Source organism: Toxorhynchites rutilus, chromosome 2 (assembly GCF_029784135.1).
Source record: "Toxorhynchites rutilus septentrionalis strain SRP chromosome 2, ASM2978413v1, whole genome shotgun sequence".
Classification (NCBI taxonomy): Eukaryota; Metazoa; Arthropoda; class Insecta; order Diptera; family Culicidae; genus Toxorhynchites; species Toxorhynchites rutilus.
In genome coordinates this window covers 223,778,859-223,789,812 of record NC_073745.1, presented here as the reverse complement: position 1 = coordinate 223,789,812, position 10,954 = coordinate 223,778,859, and the positions used below count along the sequence as shown (strand labels likewise).

The 10,954-nt window shown below is 38.9% G+C and overlaps 1 protein-coding gene across 4 annotated transcripts in view; it reads left to right on the top strand.

The window, feature by feature from the left end:
* Window positions 1-6,812: 6,812 nt before the first annotated feature.
* Window positions 6,813-10,954, top strand: part of LOC129765255 (bestrophin-2) — a 112,169-nt gene continuing 108,027 nt past the window's right edge. The window contains exon 1 of one of the 4 annotated variants that reach the window (XM_055765365.1): window positions 6,813-6,982. The gene's annotated coding sequence lies outside the window, so the exon portion shown is untranslated. The other 3 variants (XM_055765364.1, XM_055765363.1, XM_055765366.1) reach the window with 3 other exon arrangements.

Below are 10,954 nucleotides of genomic sequence, written 5' to 3'. Positions count from 1 at the left end.
GCCATTTTACCAAACTGAAGAAGAATGTAAACATGTTGGACATCGAAATAAAGAGGAGGGCTTCAGCTGTCATGTAAGTAAAATATTTCAATGATTAGTGAAATATTTCATAAACTACACTGAAAGAAAAGGGTCCTAAATTTAACGTGGACAGGCTTTACATATCATCTAACGTTTACAAAATCATATTTCACCTTAAAATAAAACTTATTTTCTATATAATTAAGTATAATAATGCACTTTAATAATGACTAAATCTAAAACTAGATTGATTGGACAGGATTAGGATTTAGGACTAGGATGGAGCGAGTGAGGTAGTTAGGTTTGATGAGGAGAGAAGAAATCAAACTGTGATATAATTTCTTTTGAGAAATTGGTAAATAGGGAGCATTTGATTGAGGTTGCAACTAGCTGAGATGTCTCTAACCGGTAAGTCAGATTGCCTTCCTAGTGCCCTGAGTGATTCCGAAAAATGAGCCCTGACAGAATGAATGTTTATACAGGACCAGACCACATGCTCGAACCACGAACGCAAATATTACTGTCAACGATCCTAATGCGATACAGATGTGCATCTATTAACAAGTAATGATTAGACATAAGGCGGGACATCATGCGAATGAAGTCCCGACTTACCTTGAACCATGCGTTTGTCGATACCTTGTGAATAATTGTATGTAACCAGCTACCCATATTATCTTCACTCCAATTGTGTTGCCAATTGGAGAGTACGTAACGAGGAGTACAAAAAAAATTCATGATAGATTATTTGTCACTCAAAAATTGTGCCTTCCAAGACCCCGAGCTTAGTTAACGAGTTTGATTTCTCGTTACCTGGAATGGAGCAATGGGCTGGGACCCAGGCCAATGTAATCCTAAATCGATTTTTCAACTAGTCTACTCAAGAGCTGTCTTGTTCTCATAAGAAAATAACAAGGAGCTGTTATAGGTTTTATCGAACGGATAGCTTCTATTGAGCTGACACTATCTGAACAGATAAAATAGTGATCAATCGACAAGGATTCAGTTTTCTCCAAAGCGACGTGATAAATTGCAGCCATTTCCGCAAGGTACACTGAGCATGGATTACTCAATCTATAATAGGTACTGAACACAACGTGTATGTTCTGAAATATTGCGTATTTCTTGATGCATGGTTGAATTAAAAATTTACAGCGGAATCACAGAAGTACGATAGACAGTCTTGGTTTATGATGCTTGGCGAGGTTGCAATCTTTGTAAATGGAACTCAATATATAAGGTGGTGAACCTTGAGTCTGGATTCAATTGAAGAAGTTCTTCGAAGTTATCAAACACCAATGGATTCATAATCTTACAGCGAATAAGATATCTGTATGATAGTTCAATAAATTGAAGAGGCAGAGGAAGTAACTCAGCCAGAAGCTCAAGACTCATCGTATGGGTCGATTGCATGCCACGCAAAGCAATATGCAAGCAACGATATTGTATTCGCTTACCTTATTTCATCAATTTTAATTACTTTAGTTGTTGTGTTCTTATTGAACAATAAAGGGTGTGTCACATCAAATTGCATCACGGAAAAAACGCTGTAGAAATAATTTTTAGGAATTATATCTTCAGCTTTCGCTTACAATCAGATAAGAGTGTATAGATCACGTTGGCTATGCTTCACTGTCAATTTTTCGTAAATTTGGAAAAATGTCGTCGAACGAAAAAGAGCGTCGTGAATTAATCCTGTGCACTCATTTCGAGAATCCGGAGTTGTCACATCGGGACATCGGTAAGATGCTGGGAATCGTCCAATCCACGGTCAGCAGAGTACTAAAACGATACTTCCTAACCATCCTAACCATCGACCGGAAGGTGAAGAACGGCAAAAATGGATGCTCCGTCAGTGAAAAAGATCACAAGCGCGTAGTTAAGCAGTTTAGACGTGATCCGAGAAGTTCGGTCCGGGATGTCGCCAATAAGCTGAATTTGTCAAGTTCATTCGTCCAGCGGACCAAGCAGCGGGAGGGCCTGCGTACATACAAGGTTCAGAAGGCTCCTAACCGCGACGAAAGGCAAAACATGGTGGGGAAGACGCGAGCCCGGAAGCTGTACACCGAAATGCTGACGAAGCCGCATTGCCTGGTAATGGACGACGAAACCTACGTCAAAGCGGACTTTCGTCAGCTGCCGGGCCTGTTGTTCTTCTCCGCAGAGGACAAATTCAGCGTTCCGGAGGAGATTCGCAAGCAGAAACTATCCAAGTTTGCCAAAAAGTACATGGTGTGGCAAGCGATCTGCTCTTGCGGAAAGCCTTCGTGATGACCGGCACGGTAAACGGGCAGGTTTACCTTAAGGAGTGCCTACAGAAGCGCTTACTACCACTATTGAAGCAGCACGAGGGCCCGACCATCTTCTGGCCGTATCTCGCTTCGTGCCACTATTCAAAGGACGTGTTGGAATGGTACGAGGCCAACGGGGTCACCTTCGTGCCAAAGGAAATGAACCCGCCCAACGCGCCGGAGCTTCGCCCAATAGAGAAATATTGGGCGATTATGAAGCAGGCCCTCCGGAAGAATCCAAAAGTTGTCAAATCGGAGGCGGACTTCAAGAGAAAATGGATTTCTGTTCAAAAAAAACTACAACCTGACGTTGTACAGAACCTTATGGACGGGGTAAAGAGGAAGGTGCGAGCATACGGGCTTGGGCTCGAAGTATGAATAAAAAAAAGAAGATTTTTACTAATTCTACTTTGAAGGTTAGTTAGGAATGGACTTTAATATAATCCATTTATACTGATGTGTGTTTACTAGATTAAGTTTCCATTTTTCAATATTCTCCAACGCAGTATCGTAAAACTATCCACAGTTTCAATAAATTTCGTCTACTGTGTTTCATCTGAATCAACTAAAATTTCAAAACCACTTTGCTCCTCACTAGTCAGAAATACTTCTTTACTTTTATGTTGGAAAGTTTTTTTTTCTTATAAATCGTTTATTCTTACAGGACCGCTTATATAAACTTGATGAAGCCAAATTCCAAACCGATTTTTAATTTTAAAGTATATTCACAATTTGCTTACTCTACGGTTGATAGGATGGGGAAACAATTAAACGCATACGTCTCGGAGTTAGTAGGGTGACATATTTTTTAGCATAGAGAAAAGACTACATAAGAAAATTTGGACCATTTTGATGTTTACACACGGAGATCGATAGTTTTGAGAAAAAGATATATTCTAACCGAATCTAACCGAGCAAACACATCTCGCACCGGCACAATGAGTTGCTTCCCTCGGGCCCGAAAAGAGTAGGGGAGCGGACCCAAATATGGAACTCGATTTTCATTTTGAGTATTACTCAGCTCGTAATTAAGTTAGCAACCCGTCCAAACCCTTGATCTTTAGATAAAAGTCCACAGTTTGACCCCCTAAAACTACGACCGCTTATCTTTCATGGTTTTCCCTAAAATTTTATTTTTGTAAAAACCTCACTTTCAAAATTTCAAAAAAAAGTCGCCAAATATGGAACGTGTTTTTTACACTAAAAACATTGAAATACTCAGAAAAAATGTTTATGAGGGAAATAACAAGTGAATATAATCAACAAAATTCACATAGAAAGCGGCCAAACCTTGCATATGAAATCCATACAGAGTGGTTTTATGCACGTTGAAAGTTCTAGCAGCTATTGTAAAACCACCATTATTCTTCTCACACGTTTTTAGTGCATTTTCTATTTCACTTTCAGCATAAGTTTTCCGTTTCTTTGCATTAGAACCATCTCGTTTTCTGTTGTAAACAAAACAGTTCCATATTAGGCAACTCGGGCTTTTTTCAATGACTTTAACATCATTTTAAAATGAGCTGACATCAAATCCAAGTATATGTTCTGAAAGTACTCACTTTGATATTTCCAATGATAACGAACAACATTAACTTTCGAGACTTTTTCGACCCGAAATTTTATAATGAAAAATCATAGAAAAAAAAATCATCACAACGTTGATAACAATCACAAAAATTATCGGACCACCACCAGACCTCGTCAGGCGTGGTTATTTCACTAGAGGAACAACTTCCAAACATCGCCGGTAGAATACGCGGCTTACTTTTCGAGACATTAACGCGTTCCATGTTTGGAACCCGTTCCATATTTGGGTCCGCTCCCCTATTCTGAATTCGATCTAGCTACAAGATATACCTCACACGACCAAACAACATGCTCAATGTCGTGATAACCTTAACCAAAAACGCAGAGATTGTTGCTGGTAGGATTGATACGAAATAACAGTGCATCTAACGAACAATGATTGGATATGAGTCGGGAGGAGATGCGAATGAAGTCCCGGCTGAAGTACAAACTTTAGAACTATGTTTTGGCTAACCTTGGGGATAATCGAGTTGAAGACGATTTGATGATGTAAGAGTTCTAATAAAATCATCAAAATTAACGCAAAATCAACGACAGATACATCGTCTCTTTCAACAAGACTAATAAATATTTGAAAGGCCACCAACTGATATCTCTGGTAGAAATTAACCATAGTTTTAAGCGTCGGTTTTCAGTTCAATTTATTTATTTATTTATTCATTTTCGTCAAACAAATGTAGACTACATGCTTATATATTAATGTTACAATGTTTTCTTAAGTTAAATATTATTCCTACGGTACACATTTCTTTCGAGCTGTTTAATATTCATTGTTGTGTCAATAAATTCGCAGTGCTGATTGTATATACGCATCATGCGATTGATAGGAGCGTTGTTTGCATTATTTGTTCTGGATGTTTCGGTTAGAAACAAATTGCGTGTTCTTAGTTAACGCCCAGGTACATAGAAATTTATGTTTTCTAGTAATTCAGCTGATTGTACTCGTTACGAAATTATATCATTTACAAAAGGAAGCATTGCAAATTTCGTTCCTTTAGTGATTGGATGTTTATGAGCGTGCAACGTGCTTCATATGAAGGAAGTGGAAATGAGGTCCAGTTCAACTTACGGAGTGCAAATAAGAGAAACTGTTTCTGGACTGTCTCAATGCGTTCTTCATGTACGACCATATACGGCTTCGAAACTATGTTATAGTATTCCAGAATGGTGACATATGTGATATACAAAAGTTTGATCGTGTATGGGTCCTGGAATTTATGTGAGAACCGTTTGACAAAGCTTAACACACTATTTGCCTTATTAAATACAGAGTTGTAGTGTTCTATGAATGTGAGTTTACAGTCCAAGACGACGCCTAGACCTCTAACTGTATCACATTTCTCTATATTTCGATTTCCAAGACGTATTACAATATTTGGTACATGATTTTTTCTGCTAAATGTAATGGAGCATTCTTTTACATTCAGTTTTAGTAGATTTTTATTACACCAAGTGTGGAATACATGTATTTTGTTTTGGGATGCTTCGATGTCGTTTTCATTACTTATTTCCGCGAAAAGCTTCATGCCGTCTGCATACACAAGAACATTTATACGCTTGAGAACGAAGGAGATGTCATTAACGTACAGAATTAAAAGAAGAACCAATATGAGAGCCTTGTGGGACTCCCGAAGTAACTTTTACTGGATTTGAGAGAGAATTTTGAAATGAAGGTCCAAGAGAAAGGAATCATGTGTTATTCTGCTCAAGCAATTTAACAATCATTTTCACCGACGAAATCACGGAAACTACTCAATCGAATCGTGTCAATATGAAGATATTCATAAAGTTTCACAACGGAGCTTTCAATGTGGATTCCATGTTGAAGAAAGTTTTGTGAAAACTCTGCGAATACAACAATGTAAATCCCAATTCATCATTCATCAGATGCACATTCGAATAAAATTATTGAAAATAATGAGAGTGGAATATTAAGGATTATGAGAGTTTTCTGTATACTCAAAATACGATACAAATTGATAAAAAGTCCCGTCTCAATCGACGTCAAAATCGATCGAACAAACAGTACTGTCCCGTTAAAAACGGCACGTTTGGTCGGCCTATCTAGAATCGCAATAGACACCAAGATATTTGAAATTCATAGAGTGAGTTATTGGTTTGCTGAATAAATGAAACGGAAATTTCGCGGGTTTGTGCTTTTTAGAAAAAAAAACTACCATCTCTGTTTTCTCCGTAGGGAATTCGATACCCAGGTAGCCATTTAGGCGTAAGGATTTTTTTCTGTTCCCTTACATTATGGTAAATTACATAGTAGTAGCCGTTTAGGCGTAATAGTATTCTTTCTGTTCTTTCATTGTTCAGCAGACCGGACAGCGGATACAGTTGATATGATCATTGTTGGGTTATTAATAGTACAACAGCCCAATGTTCCTTGCACAACAAAGCAGTTGTATGGATTAATCGATCTTTATTGGGTCGATCTCCATCATATGGCCAATTGAGGGCCCTGATGTTTGAACGCGCAACCAATGTGGCTACGAAGACCCCCTTGCTGATTTTGGGGATAGAATCAATGAATCGACGGAACCGTTTGAAACCTGACCTACCACGATGAAAATTGATGAAGCAGCGCAAATAAAGTATTTGGTTTTCCATGATCAGAAAAATCGGCCAACCTGGCATCAGTGGACACAGGTATAACCAACCAGCTGACGAATACACCGCTAAGTACAAACCCAAACAAATGGTGGCAAATGTGTGACGAACGGCGAAACGGCACACACAGTATGGGCACACACCTTCGTGGGGCCACAACAGGTAACAAAACAGCAAACGACCGACGGCGACGGATCACAAAAGCCACACAAATACAGATGAAAAGCGTCGAGCACACGAACGTCGAATGGAGCCCACGACGTCGCCTCGATCGAACAAAGGCAACCGATCGGCACAGTAAAGTCAGTACTTGAAGTGCACTCGGGCCGACGACGACTCGATCAGGTCGATTGGATTGAGCTGGCCGACCAAGTGGTTAGCGATTGACGTTGCCTCTACGCAACCCGCGATCGGTGCAAATCCGATATACTTCCGTCTCTTTCGTTCCAACAGTGACTAATCAGGTTCTGTACCGATACTTTAATCCAATTCCATAGTAATTATAATTTGCAATAGTAGTATATTTTCGTTATTGTTTGTCCGTTTGTTAAGTGTAATTGTAATCCAAACTCGGAACTCGATTGCTGCGGAATGATATGTGTTTCCAGAAGTGAATGAGTTTTTGGTGACCCACAAGTGAGCTTTTCAAAACTTCCATTGGCAGTGAATAATAGCACTAGCGAGCAGTAACAGCAGCGGACGTGTTTTTTACGCGAAATTCAAATCGATAAAAATGTCGCGATCCATTTTCCGTCCCCGTCATGCGCGTGTATGCAACTTATGATGCGCTAGGCCTAAGTGAGTTATTTTCCTTGCTAGTTTGATTTTTTGAATAGTAAACCGGTGCTACCGGATGTGCCCCACAGCCCAAAAAACGCTCTGTGTTGGCTGGAGCTACGCGCAACATTTGTGACCACTGTTGTTAAGGTCAGTGATAGCATTTAGCGCACTACACTAAGAATGAAGTTCCGATGGCTAGAAATAGATGAAATTCAATGCAAATGAATGTGTGTTGTTTGCTCAGGTGGAAGTAACAGCCAGCGACGACAAAACTGAAAACAGGTAACACTCGGCGCGCGTAGCAGGTTCGCTGTAATTTAAGCGGAATAAGCATCCACTGGGTCAATCAGCCGAAGCGAAAAGTTGAACAAATTAAAGAAACCTGTTCGAAGGCTACTACTGTAGATGCAAAACCGCGATCCGGTTATTGCCTAACATTGCTCATCTATTGTTATTGACATTGGATCTTTGATACTCTTATCGTTTGTAAAACTTGTGTGAGTTATAACCAGTGTAGTTTCGCAAAAGCGCTATTTATTTTTCAGAATACTTGGTAAACCCTAAACTGCGCACGATAAACGAAAATTCACATTCGCATATTTTATAATCCCATGCTAGCTCAAATTCGTCGCAGTCTTATGTAAGCAGGTACATCTATGAATAAATTATTAAACTGATTTATGAGCCTTCTCGCATTTCTCATGTGAATATATAATATAATCGGTGTGAATGTGTATTTCTGATTTATTAGCTTTCAGGATGCCATATAATGTCGTGCCGGGTGAACTTTTGAACTCACGAAAATAAACGGAGAAAAATGTTGTGATCATTTGAGTGGAGTTTTTTATATAATCAATGCACTGTAATTCAATCTGTTGCAAAATTAGTCAAACATGTTCCACTAATCAATGCCTTATATGGTGGTTAATTATATTAGTAAATTTAGCATCAGTACAAATACTTTTTCGGGTGTATTTTTTTCAAGCTACTTCTTGCGAGATGATTTATAAACTTTGACCGGCGAAAGTTTTCAAATTATTTTCCGAAATCAAATGGACAAATTGAGATATACAGTTTACATGGAACTTTGTCACAAATTACGCGTTAAATTGAGGACAAACGTGATAAAAGGAGAGGCTAATTATTGACATAATTAATTACAAATCCTACACGCTTGCAATGCAAGGAAACTCCCATATAATTGTATCGTCAGTTGGTTCGATTTTTGTGCATCATCAATCTTCGAAATAGGAAAAAGATAAGGACACACCGACACGAGTATAGGAGTAATTTTTTTGGACAAATGCCTTTTTCCATATTTTAGAATATTGTTGAATGAAATGTATAAGATCATCACCGGTCTATTCCTATTTGATTTTAGTCCCTTTTGTAACTGGATTGAAGGGATCCATATACTAACTATTCGTCGATATATTCGTTGTTAGATTCATACGTTCAAAAGCAAAATATAAATGTTTAACTTTCGTATAGTTATTCGCTAAATATAATGGTCATACATATACACACTAGTGAAAGAATTTCACTTGTGGAAGAATTGTAAACAGTAAACTAATCGGTGGCTTATTATAATTTTTAACAATTACAATTTCGGGGATATTTTTTTATAATGGACAATATCGACAATAGAACAGAAGTTCCTAGAAATACTTTTATATCATATTTTTATGTCCCATCCAAAAAAAGGCATTAATTCTCAGTTTACCGAGAATACAGAGACAAAGAATATTAGAAATATGCAAACTTTATATTCATGAATCAGTTGATAATTATCTAGAAGGTCGTTATACATTCTTCTATTCGATAAAAGACCCGAAAAACACGCAACAACTGCATGAAATGTAAAAAAATTGTTTGTTTCGAGTATGCAGTTATGCCATGTTCTGATTCTTACTCCAATGAAACCACAATCCATTAATACGTTTTTATGTTATTTTATAGCTCTTTATACTTCCATGAATTACTCGAATGAAAATCAAATTTCGTTATTTCTGTTGGAATATCAAAAATTACTCTGTTCTGAGGAGGCTGAATTAAAACATAATAAAGTCGAAGAAAACATATTTTTTGGAGTTTTTTCATTCAAACACACCCTCTTCTTCAAATATATGCCAATAAAGCCTGAAAAATACACAATGGCAATATTACAGGGAAGTTCAATTTTCGGTTTGTGACACCGTGCGCGAGTATACGTGTTATGATTTTGCACGCGAGTACAGGAGGGTTAATTTCATATTGGAAACGTTGAACAGATAATAAATTTAAAAACTCTAGAACGATGTGTAGCACTTCCCATGCGAAGTCACTCAAAACAAATCTAGGCTTTGGTAACATCAACGAGCCGTTAGCTACAAACCTTAGCAAACCATAGCGAGCAACAGCTGCATCATTCGTCTTCCTAAGTTCGAAGCCGCCGGACGCATATATTTCGTGATCATGTATCGTTGAAGTGATACCGTTATTCTCGTGACTGGTCAAGTGATTGTGCGCAATAACGGGATTCCCTAGAACTGAATTGCATTGAAGCGGACACAACAAGCAGGAGGAAGAAGGCCTGCAGCGCTGGCGCTGTGTGCTGTGTGCTGGTGAATTTATCGCCTCTCGTCATCGACACCATTATCGTGCTGTGGTGCGATACACCGGTTCAGCTGCACCGAAGGATTGATACGCGTTGGAGATTATCCGCACTGGTGTGGTGTGCATTATAAGTATAAATAATTTTTTTAGGTTAAGTTTACTAGGTTAAGAAAGAAAAAACAAACAAAAAATTGAAAAATTAACTAAAAAGTGTACATCTGCCACTTTAAATGGCAGATGAAGAAGGAACCGTTGACATGGAGATTGAATCCACTGTCTACCCCTCCATATCTACGGGAGCTGGAAAGTCGCTTAAACGCGTTCCCCCCTCGGATGTCTCTTTAGAGGGAGAGTTAAGTCACCTAAACAAGCCCCCCTCAAGAAAATTTGCAAACTTTTCCTCTTCACCCCCTCAATCTCCTGCTCCCGCTTCCGATCAACTCCCAAACTTGCCTCCCAGCCCTACTGTTCCTGATCCCGCTCAACAATCGACCTCGTCCTCCCCCTCAGTTGTTTCTTCTCCTCGTGTCAAGGTCTATCCAGAAGATTCACCTGGATCTGGCCCATGGGTTGTTTTCTTCCGGCCCAAACCAAAAGGAAAATCTCTAAATGTCATTCAAATTTCTAAAAATCTGGCAAGATATTATTCCTCCGTGGTCGAAATTAGAAAGGTTAGACCGAACAAACTGCGTGTTGTCGTGGCTAATCGGACACACGCTAACGATATTGTTGTCGACAATCGTTTTGTAATAGAATATCGCGTATATGTGCCCTGCCATAACGTAGAAATTGCGGGGGTGATTACAGAAACGGGTCTGACGAGCGAAATAATAAAAGAGGGAGATGGCAGATTTAAACAGCTCCCTTTGAAGCAAATTAAAATTTTGGACTGCCAGCAACTAGGAAAAGTTTCCCAGAATGGGGAAGAAAAAAAATTCACGCCGTCCGACTCGTTTCGAGTAACTTTTGCTGGTTCCGCCCTCCCTGACTACGTTATGGTGGATAAATTAAGGCTTCCAGTGCGACTCTTCATGCCAAAGCCCATGACTTGCAACAAATGC